The sequence below is a fragment of the Pelophylax lessonae genome (genome assembly GCF_965119305.1).
Source record: "Pelophylax lessonae genome assembly, chromosome: 8".
NCBI lineage: Eukaryota > Metazoa > Chordata > Amphibia > Anura > Ranidae > Pelophylax > Pelophylax lessonae.
Window position 1 is genome coordinate 18,155,147 of NC_138775.1, and position 17,180 is coordinate 18,172,326.

Here is a 17,180-nt window from a genome sequence, read left to right on the forward strand (position 1 = left end):
ATACAGTATATAATCTCTTGTATATATGTTTAGTAGTACATATGTCTGTGAAGGTTTTCATTTAATCAGGTCATGGAATATCTAGTAGTAGTTCAATCCACATGGTGGTCAATAATTAGGTGATTGTGACCCGTGTGGGTATAAATGCTGGGGTAAGTTCCTGGCACTCATTAGAACTAAAGAAACTTGGAGAAGCTACAAAATGTCTTCAACATTACAGAACATGTCCAGTTGAAAGTGATCAGCTACTACTAGATACATGACGACCTTGTAAAAGAGGAACTATGATGTTCTTGGACAATCAACATCTACCTTGACACATTACATGGTGATTGTATTAAAGTGTGGGTGCTACTTGTATAGATATGAATGTTGGGGTATCTTCCTGATACTTATTGTAACTGAAGAAACTTGGAGAAGCTCCAAAACACCTTTACTTTACAGAACAAATCTAAGTGACTGTGACCAACCACTACTAGAAACCACAGAATGGTTCTACAACTTTTACACCTCCCATTCTCTTCTTGGACAATCTACATCTACACATTTCATTGTGATTGAATGAAGGAGTGTTGGTATCAATATTGGGGTATGTTCCTGACACTCAGTAGAACTGAAAAAGTGGCTTGGAGAAGCTACGAAACGTCTTCAAGTCCAGTTGAATATGACCAACTACTATTAGCTTTACCATGACCTGAATACATGAGAACCTTCACAGACAACCCTGTTGTTCCTGGACAATCAACATCTTAACTTATACCATGGTGGTTGGATGAAGGTGTTGGTTGTACCAGTATGGATATACTGTAAATGTTGGGGTATGTTCCGGACATTCATTGGAACCTGATGAAGTGTCTTGGGGAAGCTATGTAACATCTTCAGCATTCAAAGTCCAGTTGAATGTGGCCAACTACTACTAGGTTTACTGTGACTTTAACACATGAGAACCTTCAGAGACAAGATTGCTGTTTCTGGACAATGTTGACTTCCTGGTGATGGATGAAGGTATTGGTGCAACCAGTGTGGATATAAATGTTGGGGTATGTTCCGGACCATCATTAGAGCTGATTAAGTGTCTTGGAGAAGCTATGTAACATCTTCAGAGTTCAAAGTCCAGTTGAATGTGACCAACTACTACCAGCTTTACCGTGACCTCAGCACATGAGAATCTTCAGACAAGCCTGTTGTTTCCGGACAATCTTGACTTATTCCATGGTGATGGATGAAGGTATTGGTACAACCAGTGTGGATATAAATGTTGGGGTATATTCCTGACTATCATTAGAACTGATGAAGTGTCTTGGAGAAGCTATGTAACATCTTCAAAGTTCAAAGTCCAGTTGAATGTGACCAACAACTACTAGCTTTACCGTGATCTCAACGCATGAGAACCTTCAGAGACAACAACCCTGTTGTTCCTGGACAGTCTTGACTTATTCCATGGTGACGGATGAAGGTGTTGGTGCAACCAGTGTGGATATAAATGTAGGGTATGTTCCTGACATTCATTAGAACTGATGAAGTGTCTTCGGGAAGCTATGAAACATCTTCAAAGTTCATAGTCCAGTTGCATGTGACCAACTACTACTAGCTTTACTGTGACCTGAATTCATGAGAACCTTCAAAAACTCCCCTGTTGTTCCTGGACAATAAACATCTTGACTTATTTTATGGTGGTTGGATGAAGGTGTTGGTGTTACCAGTGTGGATATAAATGTTAGTGTATGTTCCTGACATTCATTAGAGCTCATGAAGTGTCTTGAAGAAGTTCCAAAACATCTTCAAAGTTCATAGTCCAGTTGAATGTGACCAACTACTACTAGCTTTACCGTGACCTAAATACATGAGAACCTTCAAAAACACCCCTGTTGTTTCTGGACAATCAACATATTTCCTTTTTCTATGGTGGTTGGATGAAGTTGTTAGTGCTACCAGTGTGCATATAAATGTTGGGGTATGTTCTGGACATTCATTAGAACTGATGAAGTGTCTTGGAGAAGCTACGAAACATCTTCAAAGTTCATAGTCCAGTTGAATGTGATCAATTACTACTAGCTTTACCGTGATCTGAACACATGAGAACCTTCACAGACAACCCTGTTGTTCCTGGACAATCTTGACTTATTCCATGGTAGTAAACAGGTGCAATTCTTTTTGTAACAAATTTATTTTGGTACAAAATTTTAAGTATTCAGACATTTGGATCAATCTGTACATCCGAATAGGTAAAAGAACAAAAATACGACAATTACAAAATTCCGAACAGGCAAAATAGCGAAAAAATTAAAACTCGAAATTCTGAACATATGAAAGAATGAAAATACGAACTTTGGAATAGATGAAAGAAAGAAAATGAAAATGTCTCTATAGCGAATGATTTGCACATGGTCATTCTCACTTCCTACCACAACACACGCAATCTCTCTCACTGCAGACATTGTATTTTTAACAAAAGCACCCAAAACAACAAAAAAACAATACCACTCTCTGCTCCTCTCTCACCACACTACTGTACTCTCTCTCAAAATAGCGTCAGAGGTGAAGAGGCTAACCGCGTCAGAAACAAAAATAAAATTTTGAAATTGCAGATCATTCCAAAAAATCAAAATGTGTGTACGAAAGTACAAATAAATCCGAAGCACCGAAATACATTACATTTCGTAATTTTGTATTTTGGCTATTCAGAATGATTGGGAATTTGGTATTTTAGTTTCATTTTCTGACACCTTAGTCACCGCCATTTTGAGAGAGACCGGTTTTTGGTTTTCTTTCTGGTTAAAAAAAAAAAAAACAACACTCTGATCCTGTTGAATGCAACGAAAGTACGACTCAATGAAAAAGGCAATCTTGCGAAAGTACGAATGACAAATATGATAAAATATGTTCCCGAATCAACGAAAAAAGCAATCTCACCAAAGTACGAATTCGGAGTAAACGAAAAATTGGCCTTACGGAATTTCGAATCATTCCGATTCAACGGAAAATGACCCTTACGAAAGTACAAATTATTCTGAATAGAAAAACACACATTTTACGAAATTACGAATCATTACGAATCAACAGGACAGGAAACGAAACAAAACAAATTTTCCCACTGTGCACATGTCTACGTGGTGGTTGGATGAAGGTGTTGGTGCAACCAGTGTGGATATAAATGTTGGGGTATGTTCCTGACATTCATTAGAACTGAAGAAGTGTCTTGGAGAAGCTATGAAACGTCTTAAAAGTTCATAGTCCAGTTGAATGTGACCAACTACTACTAACTTTACCATGAGCTGAATACATGAGAACCTTCAAAGACAACCCTGCTGTTCTTGGACAATCAATATCTTGCATTTTTCCATGGTGTTTAGATAAAGGTGCTAGTGCTACCAGTGTGGATATAAATGTTGGGGTATGTTCCTGACACTCATTAGAACAAAAGACGTGTCTTGGAGAAGCTATGAAACATCTTAAAAGTTCATAGTCCAGTTGAAGGTGACCAACTACTACTATCTTTACCATGACCAGAATACATGAGAACCTTCAAAGACAACCCTGTTGTTCTTGGACAATCAATAACTTGCATTTTTCCATGGTGTTTGGATAAAGGTGCTAGTGCTACCGGTGTGGATATAAATGTTGGGGTATATTCCTGACATTCATTAGAACCAGGGGAGGACTGGGGCAGGGGGGCAATTGCCCCCTAGGCTGCTCTGATGCCCCGTAAATAGGCTGCACTGCTTCTGCCACAGACATGTCTAAAGGATTCCTGGTGAAGAGAAGTAAAAAGTCCCTGCCACTGACCTACTGAGTGCGACGGGTTGAAGACAAGGACAGAGCGCAGCCCCCCCCCCCCCCCCCCCCAGCATGGATGGTGTAAACTGTGTCTGAGCAGAGGCCGGTTCCATGCCCCACTGGAGACTCTCCTCCCCTGGCCAGCCCCAATAGGGCTGTCCCAGCTCCCCCCAACCACCCCCTGCTGGCCAGGTCGGGAACCCGTATTCAACCGGTAAGTAGAGAGTATTTGTAGCAGGGCTTCAGCTTGGAATGGGGGTCAGGAGAAAGACGGGAAGAAGGAGAATGGGCCAAGTCGCTGCACCATGGGCCTCTGGTTTGTACTTGCCCCCTGGGCCAAAAGTTGCCAGTCTGCCCCTGATTAGAACTCATGAAGTGTCTTGAAGTAGCTACAAAACATCTTCAACATTACAGAAACAGTCTGGTTAAATGTGACTAACCAATACTAGCTAATGGTATACATATCCAACTGTACAGCATATATTTGTTCTTCTTGTATTTGTCTTATGGTATGTGTGTGTATGTATATATATATATATGTATATATATAATGTCCCCTTGAATACATCTTCGGGGGTATATACAGTAAGCCCCCTGAACTGTATATATTTAGTCTTCTTGTGAACTTCCTCCTGACTTTTATTACAAAATAGCTCTGAACGCTCGGGATGTCCTGTCCCTATATTCTGATGGAAGTGTACAGAGCAATTTTAGGGGGATTCTGTAATGTGATCTGCCAGAGTTGAAGATGGAGATTTCACATAGGCTCCGATAGAAGCTGCTCGTTGTGGCGGGAATATTTTACTTGTAAAATTCTGTAATAAATGTAGAGGTTCTCCAGATCGCCCCCCTGACCCGGCTTTGTGTCCCCGGAATAACGGTGACAGCGATCTTTGTCATACACGCAGGTCTCCTAGCAACACATCGCGCTCCTGTACTCAGCCTTTGCTAAATATATAGCGGGGGTGGGGCTGCCAGCCGGTGGATACAGAGGGCACCTTGTAGGGTGAGCAGGCTTTGGAAATAATGAGGGGACACAATGGCTGCAAATGATTAACCTGTAACATGCCAGAGGCCAGGGAACCTTCCTTCCCCCTGCAGAAAGACATCCAGTGTAAATAAAAGTCTATCTCTCAGTGTATATTTTGTATATGGAAAGGCGGAGTATGCTGGGTGTACAGGATGTCTGTATATTGTATGTTATGTACTGCGTATGCTGCATGTACTGGATCTCTGTATATTTTATATGGTATGTTCAGTGTACGCGGGGTATATGGAATCTTTGTATATTGTATATGGTATATATAGTGTGTGCTGCATGTATGGGATCTCTATATATTGTATATGGTATGTTCAGCATACATGGGGTATAAGGTATCTCTGTATATTTTATATGGTATGTTCAGTGTACGTGGGGTATCTGGAATCTTTGTATATTGTATATGGTATATATAGTGTATGCTGCATGTATGGGATCTCTATATATTGTATATGGTATGTTCAGCATACATGGGGTATAAGGGATCTCTGTATATTGTATATGTTATGTACTGCGTATGCTGCATGTACGGGATCTCTATATATTGTATATGTTATGTACTGTGTATGCTGCATTTGCAGGCTCTCTGTATATTGTATATGTTATGTACTGTGTATGATGCATGTACGGGATCTCTATATATTGTATATGGTATGTATAGTGTACACTGCATGTACAGGATCTCTGTATATGGTATGTTCAGCATATGCTGCGTGTACAAGATCTCTGTATATTGTTTATGGTATGTACAGCGTTCTCTGGGTGTATGGGATCTCTATATTTTTTATATGTTATGCTCAGTGTGCGCTGGGTATATGAGATTCCTGTATATTGTATGTGCGGCTAGGGCTGGGCGATAAATCGATTTAATCGATTTATCGATTTTTTAGTTTGAAACTATTTTTTTTTTTCAAACTTTTTTCTACAATTGTTTTTTCCGCCTTGTGCAGCCAGCCCCCGCGTAACTACACACACCCTGGGCTCCAGCCAGCTCCTAGTCCGCCGCACAGGAACCGAACTCCCCAGTAACGGACCACCGCCATGCCTGGATGTGACGTCAGCTGCGGGCGGTGTGTCTGTACAGGGGCTGCAGGGCGCTGTGATAAGTACAGAGAACTTCCCGGCCTAGATGTGACTTCAGCTGCCGGGAGAGGAAGCGGGCGGTGCGTCTGTACAGGCCAGGGGCTGTGATAGGATAGGTACCTATCCTATCACAGCCCCTGTACAGACGCACCGCCCGCTTCCTCTCCCGGCAGCTGACGTCACATCCAGGCGCGGCGGTGGCCGGTTACTGGGGAGTTCTCTGTACCTATCACAGCACCTGGACAATCACCAAGCACACTATTTACTGCTCTCTCCAGCAGGACAGTCAGTCACTTATCACTCTATACTGCTCTCTCCAGCAGGACAGTCAGTCACTTAGCACTCTATACTGCTCTCTCCAGCAGGACAGTCAGTCACTTAGCACTCTATACTGCTCTCTCCAGCAGGACAGTCAGTCACTTAGCACTCTATACTGCTCTCTCCAGCAGGACAGTCAGTCACTTAGCACTCTATACTGCTCTCTCCAGCAGGACAGTCAGGGGCGTAACTACAGGGGTTGCAGGGGTTGCAATCGCTACCGGGCCCCATGCTCCAGGGGGCCCGGTAGCAAACCAGTGGGTGAACTTCTAGGATCTCAAAGGTCACACTTGCGACCGGGCCCTGGCATTTCACCACTGTGGGGAGGCCCCAAGATTGCAGGAAGGGGGCCCACTGCAGAACTTGTGAAAGGATCCTGATGCGGGACCATAATAAAAGGCCATGCAATGAGAGTAAAGAGCCCCAGGATTAGTGGGAAGAGCCCCGGGCTTGAAGGGAAGGGCCCCGGGCCAGGGGTCTGGGGGGCCCTTCATGGTTTCTTGCATCGGGGCCCTGAAGGTTCTAGTTACGCCTCTGAGGACAGTCATTTAGCACTCTATACTGCTTTCTTGAACAGAATTATATTCTGCTTTCTCCAGCAAGAGTCAACAAGTACGTTATACCACTCTCTCCAGCAGGACAGTCACTAAGAACTGTATTCTGCTCTCTCCACAAAGTCGGTCTACAGACTCTATACTGCTCTCTCCAATAGAATTCTATACTGCTCTCTCCAGCAAGACAGTCATCAAACATTCTACATTGCTTAGGACAGTCAACAAGCACTCTATTTACTACTCACTCCAATAGAACTCTACTATGCTTTCTTCAGCAAGACAGTCTACAAGCACTTTATAAAGTTGCACTTTTGACACTATATCTGATGTCTGCTGTCATTTTTTAAGTGCATTGAAAAAAAAATCGAAAATCGAATCGAAACTCGAATTTTTCTTTAAAAATCGAAGATTTTTGTTTTAGGCAAAATCGCCCAGCCCTATGTGCGGCATACACTAAGTGTAGAGGATCTCTGTTTATTGTATGCTCAGCGTACATGAGATCAGTGCCAGGACAAAGTCATCTAGCGCACAGGGCGAAGGTGCCAAATGGCACCGCCTCCACGCAAATGTATGAGCATTATGTGACAGCAAAAATCTCTTCCCCCTCAAAAATTTTTTAGCACTAATCCTCACACTTACCCCCTAAGCATAAATTCTCTTTACAAGCCCAAATTCTCAAACAAACATTCCCCCTCTTCTAGTACAAATCCCCCCTCCCAGCTCAAATCCTCTCCCTACCCATATCCCCCCTCATAGCACAAATCCTCTACCCCTCAAATTTTCCCTCTAAGCATAAATTCTTTCTCCCCTACAAATCTACCGTTCCCACCCCAAATACCCCCCACCCCAAATCCCCTCTCCTAGCACTAATCCCCCCCCCCAAATCCCCCTTCCTAACACAAATTCATCCTCCTAGTAGAAATCCCCCAGTGCATTGCAGTTCAGATAAGCTCACCGAGAAGTTCAGTCTTATCCTAACAAGCAATAACAATACGCTTACAATGCGGCACTTGATGTACATTTAGACTGTTGGGAGACGATCAGCAGAGCTATATACACATTGCAGCAGCGCAGAGCACAGACATCATCTGGCGCAGTGAGACTCTGGGTTATGTAATATATATATATATATATATATATATATATATATATATATTAGATGTAAAATGTCCATTTATACGGTAATTTATATCCATATAGTCCTCCTACCTCACCCCCATTGCTGCACCATATATGCATTTAGTCCCCCCCACCCACACACACACACCCCCATCTGAACTTTATAAATCATAGTTTCCAGTTAGAGTGGAGTGAAGCTCTGCGGATGGCGTGCGATGGCCGTTCCAGTGAGGCAGTGACAATCCAGTGACCTGGCTGAGGACACCACTAAACCCTCAGTCGGAATTATCCTTTCTCACGGATTACAGCTAATTCTATCTGTAAGTAACTAACAGTCCACGTGTCACCACGCTGACTTCGTTCCAGATCTGGGCACTGCATCCATTGTACAGCGAGGGGTGGTGATGATGTCATACCCACGGATCACATGGTCAGCTGCAATTTGTTTCTGCTGGCACTGTGAGGATTTCCGCTGTACAATGTTGTAGTTGATGGGCGGCTGCCATTTATTTTAAACTCAGTGGACGATGGGGGCCGAATCTGGACACAACCACTCAGAGCTGACCTCAAACCCTCAACTCTCTCATCACTCCTGTCCATAAATACTACAACAAATAAAAGTCACTTACCCTGCGTGGGCCGCTCGCTGGAGTCACATGATCTGTAAACCGTCCATTCCTGGAGGGGGAATACATAATATTAATGTGGCAATAACTCAAAATTCATCATTAAAATCTCCCCTAACAATATTGAAACGAATAGCCACATGTGCAGTGCAGTAACCCAAAGCAACCAATCAGATAACTGCTGTGCACTGATGATAGATGAAATCTAATTGGCTGTTGCCATTTACCACCTACATGTGCCAGCCCCGCCGCCAGAAAGCAAATGGAGTTCCAGCCTCAAATACCTTTTTTAACTAAAAATACCCCTATAATACTAATCCATCGCCCTTTACAGAACCGCTATTCTCATACTTACAAGGTGTACAGTATTGGATTTTAGTCAAAATCTTATTTTTAAAAATGCTGTCTGGGCGCGGCCATCTTGGATGTGGGCATCTGAAGCCGCAGTGTAATCTGCTGTGTCCTCCTTCCTGATTCCAGGGAGTGTTCTGGGAGTTCTTCCTGATTCCAGCCTCATGGGAGTGATGACAAACAGCTCCCAGGATGCAATGCAAAGGAGGAAGTGATGTCGGTGGCCGTGGCCACAGAGGCGGGGAGAAGGAGGAAGTACAATCAAAAATGCCCTGAAAATAAGGTAAGGGACCCCGAAAAAAATTAAAAATGCCCAATTGTTGATCAGCATAGCGAGCACTCCAGGAATCACTAAAGTTGCAAAATAGGCCGGAACTCCACTTTAAGTAATATAATTGTAGTAATGTAAATGATGACAGTGTGCATGGTGCTAAATGGAGGGGTTATGGCGTGCTTTATCTTATCCAAATCTTTGGCAATCAATCACTACTTCCTTTCGAGGAGCTGAAGGGTAAATTTAATCTACCAGATTCCATGCTCTTTTACTACATTCAGTTGAGACATGCAATGTCAGTGCAGGGCAGATCTTCGGAGTGGATTCTGTCTTTGACACCTTTATTTACTCTAATTAGAGAAGCAGAGACATCTAAGGGGTTTATATCACGTGCGTCGTGACTTCTTCCAGGGATGTCACGATGCAAGTGACGTAACGCGTAGGGCAGGTCAGGAGCGTACCCGAAAGTGATGCAAACAGGAAGAAAACACACACACCGAGACAGACGCCGATTACCATTTACCTGATACGTGAGTTACTATTTTTGTAAATAAAATTATACTCAAAACTACCACACTATGAGAGGTCTCTACTTATACCCCTTACTCTGAGAGCGAGACAAAGAGCAGTGAGGAGGAATAAGACGATATACCCAACGAGGGCTCCATCACCCAGGACCCCCTGGACCTACTGGTTTACCCGTAAGGCTCTTTGCAAGAAAGTGAGAGGTGAGAGGCCAGGCACACAGTTTGCAGGCACCAGCATGGAAGGTCACCCTCACTTTCTGCAATAATTACAACACCTAGATGTTTTTTCACCTTATGCACCATCTTCTGTTTGGACATGTATGATCCAACCTGCACGATTGTTACAACTCGTTTTGGATATATCACATTTATTTTTTTTGAAGCACTACTTTGGAGATTTCAGATATTCATGAAGTGACCATCAGGACATTCCACACTATTGATCTTTTTTCACTTTGTATATTTATTTTCACCTTTTAAGTCATGGTTTATGCTTACAATTAGTGGAGTTGATTTGCTCCATCAGTCACTCTCACCATCACCTATGTTTGCACCTTATTATGAAATACTAGCACTTTATTACATCACTCGCTGTTTTATGATTCACACCTATTTATGAGAAATAATTATGTTTATATGAATTTTTATGTGATACTTTTTTACGTTATTTATTTGCATTTTTGCACATAAGTTCATCCAGCCATTTAGTTACTCAATGACTGTATTCATCACTTTGTACTTTATAAAGGTAGCACAGCACTATTACATTACACCATATGCCCAAGGCTAAGGATAAGCTTTAAACCACTTAAGCCCCGGAAGATTTTACCCCCTTCCTGACCAGGCCCTATTTTGCGATTCGGCACTGCGTGACTTTAACGGACAATTGCGCGGTCGTGCGGCGCTGTACCTAAACAAATTTGACGTCCTTCTTTCCTCACAAATAGAGCTTTCTTTTGGTGGTATTTGATCACCTGTGCGATTTTTTTGATCATGCGCTATAAACAAAAAAAGAGCGTAAATTTTGCAAAAATAACAATATTTTTCACATTTTTTTATATGAAATTCCCCCCCCCCAAAAAAATGTAAAAACATAAATTTTTTAACATTTTTGGCCAATTTGTTTTCTGCTACATATGTTTGGTAAAAAAATATCACAATAAGTGTATTTTGATTGGTTTGCGCAAAAGTTATTGCGTTTACTAGCTAAGGGAAAGATTTTTGTAATTTTTGGTGTTTTTTTTTTTAACACGTAATGGCAGCGATCTGCGATTTTTTTTTTGCGGGACTGCGACATTGCGGTGGACAGATCGGACCCTTGACTGACATTTTTGACACTTTTGGGGGTACCAGTGACATTACTACAGTAATCAGTGCTATACATATGCACTGTTACTGTAAAAATGACACTGGCAGGGAAGGGGTTAACTTTATTGGGGGAAGGAGGGGTTAAGTGTGTCCCTAGGGGTGTGATTCTAACTGTGCAGGGATGTGGCTTTACATGTAACAGCAGAGATCAACGGTCCTACATAGCAGGACCGTTAGATCTCTGCTGTTACACAGGGAAGAATGACAGGCGGCTTTGTTTACATTAGCCGCCTGCCTTTCTCCCTTCACAGCGGACGATCGCGAGTGACCAGCGGTCACGCGCGCGGACTTGTTAGGGAACGAGCCGGGGCGGGAGCGTGCCTTCGGGGGTGCGCGCCCGCCCGCTATTGGCTCACAGGCTAGTGACATATCCATACGTCACTTTGCCTGGCCGGGGCTGACCGCTGCAGTATATGTACTTGCGGCGGTCAGCAAGCGGTTTTAAGTGCTAGCAGCAACCTTTTGACATAACTAATCCAGTCACCGACTTCCCACGAAAGCCCGAGAGACCCCCCCCCCTTTTTTTTGTTTACATGTATGTTATTTAAAATTAAAAATGGAAACTTTAACACCACTTTAAACACCTTCCTTTGGTTTGGAGTTCCTGAAACCTAGCAGTACATTTCCTGCACCTAGGTACTGCTGATATCAGTGCACTTCCTGTGTCTAGGCACTCCTGCTCTGCATTCTCATAGCTGTATATCTGCAGTCTGACTGCTAGTATCACCAAATTTGCAGAGAGATTTGGTGAAGTCACTACTGTGATGCTAGCAGTTCTTGCTGGAGAGGAAGCTTTACCTGAGGACTTGCAGTGCAAGGACCTCTCTACTTCTGCTTCATCCATTCTGTGGATCTAGGCTTCCTCTACTTCTTTCACTACCCCAACATTCATTAGTGGGGGAAGCTTTGTCGAGAGGAAGCCCCTACTAAAATGGCCATCAGTGCATTACAAGGTATGGTAAGTAATAGGAAAAGATCAGCTACAGGAAACCCACAGGCAATTCAATTAGGACTTTGCCCTTTGCCCCGTTTTGCTGGTAAATTTACATGAAGTTGGTCAGAAAAAAAATACCAACCCCCCCCCCACCCCCCCCCTTCTGGTAGACCTATTTGTGTCTTATTGTGTTAAAGTAATCTTGGAGAACGATTTTACCATAATAAAGTGGAAATTGTGTGGGGTGCCGTTCACACGAGTCACATTGGTGTGATGGGCACCAACATTTCTGCACTGTTACCTGAACTCTTGGTGCCAATCGCACATACACACAACCAATCCGATGTTCATCACCGGTCCCCGCGTTTTACTGCTGGTGTTCCGCTCCCTCTAATGCACTGACACGTGACGGACACGGTGCTTAATGAGGACAAATAAATGAGGTGTTCACAATGTGGCGGAATTTGTCAGTTGTGGTAAACTCAGCAGAAATGTCGCTGTTTTAAAGGAAAACGATCCCTTGGGCCAGGAAAACAGTTGTGCACAAATTCAGTTTACACAGAAGGTTTTGCTGTAATTTTTTTGTAGTAAAACAGATTTATATTTAGGTTTTACATGAACTAGCAGAAGACGGACCTCTAACTTGCACCCCACAAAAGGTTTTCTGTATTATAGCTGACCCCCCAACTCATCCACCTCTCCTGCCAAGACTGGAGAACAGTTCTGGGGGGAGGCCGTGGCTGGAGCGGTCATGCTGGAGGTTGGAAGAAAATGAGAAGACATTCAATATATGCAGTTTATTTGGTGCCCAGAATCTTCTAGCAGGTATGACAGAGGGACGATGGCTGGAAGAGGGGTGACAATGCTGCAGGGTAGCTAGGCAATATATCAGTCTCAACCCTAAAATCCCTCTTGACTATTGTCTGTGACAATCTAATACAACTGTTTCTTTGTGTCCTAAAACATTTGGATGTAGCTGTAGTGTGGGATTGTCTTTGAGCGCTCTGGGCTGCAGTCCTGCAAATACCACTGTAGGCCTCATTTGCAGCTTCATGTAGCCCTCCTACAATTTGCTGCATGAATGCACTCCATGATTAATCATGGCACTCAGCAACAGTGGTTGTGAATTTCAGGGCAGGTGGCGGTCTCCCACGTAGTTTGGTCATTGTTCTGCCAGTCTGGGAGCATGGTAAGGAATGGCAACACCTACAATACTGGAGGATTGGTTTGGCTGTCTTATATGGAAACCCTTCCAGGGTCCCTCACTGTACGTAGGGTCCCAAATAAAATAAGTCTTCGGACTTAACCAACGTAATCCCGTGGGTCACATTTCCTGGTTAGCCTAGTACTTCGGAACTCCCAGAATTGGTGCCATCCATACCACCATAGGAGATTGTGTACTGGCTCAGCCTCAAGGATCCACCCGGATCAGCTATGGTCAAAAACATGTAACAATGTATTCCCTGAATCATCCAGGTACGTGGTTCCCCAGTCTATAACACCTGATATTTACCAAGATGAGGTCACAGCAGGCATATCTGTCTCCGGTTGTTGACCTTTCACTCTCGTTAAGTGTTTTTCTTGTCTGGCTATACATCTTATCTCGTACAAGGCTGCAATCTTGCAATTTACAATGTAAACTGCATTTGCAACTACATGCAATCTTCGTTTAGTTTCCTGCAGGAGTGAGCTCTATGCCTAATCACAGCACCTAGAGACAGTAGTCAGTGAATTCAAGGCAAGTACTGGTCTCCTGCGTAATTTGTAGGGATGCACCGATCCGACTTTTTTGGACCCGATACCGATTTCTGGCGTTGTGAAATCGCCGATATCGATACCGGAACCGATCCGGAGCTACACACAAAGCAAGCGGCTGCAGTACAGAGAAAAGCCGCTGCTTCATGTGTGTGGCTCCTCCATTCACAGGCGGAGTGCATCTGATATCACTCCGCCTGTGAGCCGGACCTATACAGGAAGTAGCGGCTCCCATCCCGTACTACTACTGCACCTAGTAAGGGATGGCTGAGCCGTTACTCAGCAAAAACCGGATCGGCCAGTGGATTGGTCAATGTTACCGATCCCCCGATCCATCTAAAATGGCCATATCGATGCCGATATCTGATCCGAATATCGGAACGGTGCATCCCTAGTAATTTGGTCATAGTTCCTAGCATTAGGCATTCTGGAGCACTGCAATATTGGAGGATTGGTTTTGCTGCTTTATAAGAAATCTCTTCTCCCAGTTCATGAAGTCCCAACTGAAAGGAGCCTCTGGGCCAAACCAACATATCCCTGGGGGGTCACCTCTCCTGGCTGGTCTGGGACTCCAGAACCCCAGGAATTGGTGCTGTCTGCACCCCTATAGAAAACTGTGTACTGGCTCAATCTTGGGGATCCATCAGGACCAGGAAAGATCCCAAAAGTGCTACCATGTATTCCCCAAACCAGATGCCTCTGGGGGTTTCTATGTCCTCAGTCTATAACACCTGCTGTTTACCATAGTGAGGTCACAGCATCCTTATCTGTCTCCTGTTATTGACCTTTCAATCCCTCCAGCCAGTGTTTGTCTTGACTGGCCACTCATCCTATCTCATGAAGTGTTTATTACTCTAATCAATGAGGAAGTCATGTAATCCTCCTCAAGGTCACTCAAACGATTGTCGCATAGTGCGATTGTTCTCAGTGGAGGTGTCATACACTGCTGAACGACTATTGACCATTTCATCATCTATTGCACATAAACAGTAAGATGATGATAAACAATCTCTTACAGATGTCCCCATACTCCGTCCAACAGTGCTTTTCTTATGTACGTGATCAGCCACCCACCTGTCCAGATCATTGCACTCTGATCTGTTAACAATACACAAAGTCCAATATTGTTTGAAAATGTCAGAATTGTCTACTATCAGTGATCTGTCAGTAAGCAAAGAACGTGTTGGAAAAGCCTCAGGTAGAAGCTGCCATTCCCTGATATACAAGTTCCAAAATGGTGAAGCAGTTCCAAGGGAATAGACAATCTATACAGTGCATCCGGAAAGTATTCATAGTGCTTCACTTTTTCCACATTTTATTATGTTAAAGCCTTATTCCAAAATTTATTAAATTCATTATTTTCCTCAAAATTCTACAAACAATACCCCCATAATGACAATTTGAAAGAAGTTTGTTTGAAATATTTGCAAATTTATTAAAAATAAAAAAACAAAAATAAAAATCCCATGTACATAAGTAGTCACAGCCTTTGTTCAATACTTTGTTGAAGCACCTGTGGCTCTAATTACAGTCTCAAGTCTTTTTGAGTATGATGCTACGAGCTCGGAACACCTTTTTTTGTGCCATTTCTCCCATTCTTATTTTCAGGACCTCTCAAGCTTCATCAGGTTGGATGGGGAGCGTCGGTGCTCAGCCATTTTCAGATTTCTCCAGAGATGCTAAATCAGGTTCAAGTCTGGGCTCTGGCTGGGCCGTTCACGGACATTCACATAGTTGTCCTGTAGCTTTGTTATCTTGGCTGTGTGCTTAAGGTCGTTGTCCTATTGGAAGATGAACCTTTGCCCCAGTCTGAGGTCCAGAGCACTCTGGAACAGGTTTTCATCAAGGATATCTCTGTACATTGCTGCATTCATCTTTCCCTCGATCCTGACTAGTCTCCCATTTCCTGCTGCTGAAAACATCCCCACACCATTGCATGCTGCTGCCACCATTATGCCTCACTCTAGGGATGGTGCCTGGTTTCTGCCAGACATGACACTTGCCATTCAGGCCAAAGAGTTTAATCTTTGTTTCATCAGACCAGAGAATTTTGCTTCTCATGGTCTGAGAATCCGTCAGGTGTCTTTTGGCAAACTCCAGATGGGTTGTCATTGTGCCTTTTACTGAGGAGTGTCTTTCTGTCTGGCCACTCTACCATACAGGCCTGATTGTTGGAGTGCTGCAGAGAAGGTTATTCTTCTGGAAGGTTCTCTTTTTTCCACAGAGAAATGCTGGAGCTCTGTCAGAGTGACCATCGGGTTTTTGGTCACCTCCCTAACTATGGGCCTTCTCCCCCGATCGCTCAGTTTGGCCGGGTGGCCCACTCTAGGAAGAGTCCTAGTGGTTGCAATCTTCTTTCATTTACAGGTGATGGAGGCCACTGTGCTTATTGGGACCTTCAATCCAGAAGACATTTTTCTGTACCCTTCCCCAGATCTGTTTCCCCCGATACAATCCTGCCTTGGAGGGCTACAGACAATTCCTTGCACTTCATGGCTTGGTTTGTGCTCTGACATGCACTGTTAACTGCGGGACCTTATATAGAGAGGTGTGTGCCTTTCCAAATCATGTCCAATCAACTGAATTTACCACAAGTGGACTCCAATCAAGTTGTAGAAGCATCTCAAGAATGATCAGTGGAAACAGGATGCACCTGAGCTCAACATTGAATGTCATGGCAAAGGCTGTGAATACTTATGTACATTTGATTTTTTTTTTCATTTTTATTTTAATACATTTTCAAAGATTTCGAATAAAATTATTTTATGTTGTCATTATGGGGGTATTGTTTGTAGAATTTGAGGGGAAAAATTAGTTTAATCCATTTTGGAATAGGGCTGTAACAACAAAATTTGGAAAAAAGTGAAATGTTGTGAATACTTTCAGGATGTACTATACCTGTTTCCTCAGACCTAAGACACTGGTTCTGATCCGTGCTCTGATTCTGGTTCTGAAGCTGGCACTGGTGTCCTCCATAACCACTTTGGAAATATACAGAACGTTAATGACCCTAAATATTGCGCAGAGACCTCCCCCTATGAATGATGCTTAGTGACACTTTGCCTATGTTTACATCTCCTCCGCCAATGGAAAGCCAGGGGGAACTGAGCCTGGCTGGTAACATAAGTGAAAAACTGGCATTGTTGGCCAAGATCCAGCAAGTTCCCAGGAAAGGTAATTAATTGCTGAAATTATTCTGGCACGTTCTGTAGTCACTGTAGGCTGAGCAGGTCCGGTACTGTGTATACAGCACTAATTGGTGACCACCAGTTATATGTGGTTTGGAACAGAGGTCTCCAAACTTTTCAAACAAACGGCCAGTTTGCTGTCCTTCAGACTTCAGGGGGGCCAGAATGTGGCCAGTGGGAGTAGAAAATGTCCTAGGCCAAGCATTAGTGAGGATATATATGGCCTCAGGGTTGGTGGTCAGTAGGAGGAGGAGTAGTTAGTGGGTT

General features: G+C 43.5%; 1 protein-coding gene and 1 long non-coding RNA gene across 3 annotated transcripts in view; one reads left to right on the forward strand and one right to left on the reverse strand.

Annotated features, from left to right (window-relative positions):
* DAG1 (dystroglycan 1) overlaps positions 1 to 17,180 on the reverse strand; it is a 143,855-nt gene that overhangs the window by 112,873 nt on the left and 13,802 nt on the right. The window contains exon 2 of the mRNA XM_082265339.1: positions 8,520 to 8,568. The gene's annotated coding sequence lies outside the window, so the exon portion shown is untranslated. The remainder of the gene's footprint in view (positions 1 to 8,519; positions 8,569 to 17,180) is intronic.
* Positions 1 to 17,180, forward strand: part of LOC309561435 — a 161,484-nt gene that overhangs the window by 44,275 nt on the left and 100,029 nt on the right. The gene's annotated exons all lie outside the window — the stretch shown is intronic.